Raw genomic sequence first — 2,500 nt, 5'->3', positions numbered from 1 at the left:
GCCAGGCTCTTGCAGTGGTCTGACATCCATTCATTCATGTGGACCCTCCCTGAGTGTCTCTCTCTTGTGGGCCTGCAGCCGTCCAGCAGTGGAGTCAGCAGGTGGTGGACTGGAGGCCTTGGGGAGTGTGCAGTCAGTCAGTCAGTCCCGGAGAGGGGCTCTTCCCCTGGGGGAGCTGACACCCGTGTCTCATCATTTCAATGGATCACATGGAGCTCACTCTTCCTGCACTCCTGGCATCTAGAGGCTGATACATTTTTGCAATAACGTCGTCCGTGAAAAACAACCAGACACCCCGCTTTCACTACTCCATTTCTTTGAAACCGCTCAGAGAGAGAGGGGGGGTGGGGGGGGGGGAGAATCAGCCAACAGATCGGGAGATCAAGACAATTAACTTCTCCCGCCGCATTCTCCGCCGCCACGCGGAGAAATCATGTCATTCAAATAATTACAGAAACATTGCCGAGCCACGGCGCTTTAATTAAAACCATCATCTATTTTGCGGGCCGAGAAGATGTTGCGGCGTGCGACGCGGCAGGAATACTGATGCGTGTGTCCGCTCCTAATGAGGCTGCTTGAGTATGCAGCGGCACCCGCTCCACCCGCCCCACCCGCTCCACCCACCCCAGCGCCGACGCTCTGATGGGGCCACGTGTGCCAGAGAGCTGGGGTGGCCGTGCTGATGGATGACGGGCTACAGCGCTGCCTGGAGGCAGAGAGGCCGTGTTAACGCTGTGTGTGTGTGTGTGTGTGTGTTGGTACGTGTGTGTGCGTGTGTGTGCGTGTGTGTGTGTACGTGTGTGTGTGTGTGTGTGTGTGTGTGTGTGTGTGTGTGTGTGTGTGTGTGTGTGTGTGTGTGTGTGTGTGTGTGCGGTGTGTGTGTGTGTACGTGTATGTGCGTGTGTGTGTGTGTGTGTGTGTGTGTGTTTGTACGTGTGTGTATGTGCGTGTGAGCGTGTGTGTGTGCATGTGTGTGCGTGTGTGTGTGTGTGTACGTGTGGGGTTGTGTGTGTGCGTGTGTGTGTGTGTGGACAGAGAGGGGGAGGTGAGAGGCAGGTTTGGACGGTGAATGCTCAACACCTGTGTGGCATGGCAGCCAAATGCCCCAGCCTCTGTGCCAGTCCGAACAGATACGCCAGGCTCCATAACATCGGCGGCATCAACTGTGCCATCAAAACAGCACCCCTGTCTCTCTCCTTCTAGCCATGCATTTGTCTGTTTCATTTTGTCTCTCTGTATCTAAGCGTCTGTCACCATCTGTCCGTGTGAAGTGATGATGATGATGATCTGAAGAATATGCACTTAAACAGTCTTTCTCTCTCGTCTCTGTTGTGTCACCACAAGCCGCAGTGGCAATAAAGGAGTCTTCACAGCCAACAATCTCCCTTATGTTGTCAAGGATTTACCCAGCAGGAGCACGCATTACTGCCACAATGGAGACCGGCCCGTTTTGTCACAGCGGCTCTTTGTGAGGCGATCCTAAAGCTCCCCATTCAAAACGTCGACCTCTGCTGCCCCCTAAAGACAGCGACGCCTCCTCGCGGGCGGCCGCGACGGCTGTAGACCTCAGACCTGCAGGCAGGGAGGGCTTTTAGATCACATGTGCAAAAACATGGCAGTCTGTCTCTCACCATTACCGAGCCGCACCGGAATCAGTTAGCCCCGGCTGCCACGGCGGGGGAAAAAAAAGGCAGATGAGAGCTTGAGAGCTCGTGCTCGTTGGCGGGAAATTAATTCTCGTGTCTTGCTAGTGCTGCCTGGAAGGAAGTTTCAGGGGGAGATAAACAATATCAGAGAGAGAGCTCAATAAAAAATGAGTAAGCTGGTCTTCATTGAGTTCCCTGCCGCAAAGCACTTCAGCGTGGCTCTTTGTTTGGCTTAGCGTCTTTGGCTATTGCTTTCAAAGTTGCGGATCTATTACATCTTAGCAGACAAAAGAGGGTGAGGATGCTGGATTAAGCCGCCCAGCAGTGCCAGGGGGAGACCTTGAGGCACACAGAGGCTCATTGTGCTGGGGGTGGATCTGTCACGGAGAGAGAGAGAGAGGGAGAGAGAGAGGGGCACAGCTGCCTGCTCACACAGGGCCATCCTCGGACGGCTTGAAGGGCCCAGGCAGGGTCTCGGCCAGAGACTGAAGAGCTTTCAGACAAAAGCCCACAAAAAAAAAGATGGAAGAGAATAAAAAGAATGGGGGGAAACCTGCTCTTAAAGCTGTGTTCTGAATTCTCTGAAATGTAGCTGTGTTCATATAACATACCGGGAAACCACAGACTGACTGCAGTTTGTAGCCCAAGGCTTTGCTTTGCTCAGTTCTAAAACATGATACAGTGCACTGCCCTTTATATACAGTATATATCGATGTTGGTTGAATTTATCAGTCATTGCTTTTCACTACAGTATATTGTGGCGAGTGGAAAATAGCTGAGAGTCAGTTAGTCTTCTCTGCTGATTGTGGCGTTTTTTAGACATGCCCATATACCTGCTGTAATCAGTCATCTTC

The 2,500-nt window shown here is 52.6% G+C and overlaps 1 protein-coding gene across 4 annotated transcripts in view; it reads left to right on the top strand.

Annotated features, from left to right (window-relative positions):
• The window catches only part of zmiz1a (zinc finger, MIZ-type containing 1a), a 127,936-nt gene that overhangs the window by 83,997 nt on the left and 41,439 nt on the right, over positions 1 to 2,500 (top strand). The window lies entirely within an intron of this gene.

This window comes from Clupea harengus, chromosome 13, assembly GCF_900700415.2.
Source record: "Clupea harengus chromosome 13, Ch_v2.0.2, whole genome shotgun sequence".
Taxonomy (NCBI): Eukaryota; Metazoa; Chordata; class Actinopteri; order Clupeiformes; family Clupeidae; genus Clupea; species Clupea harengus.
Note: the sequence above shows the minus strand (reverse complement) of the source record. Positions and strands in the feature narration are given on the sequence as shown.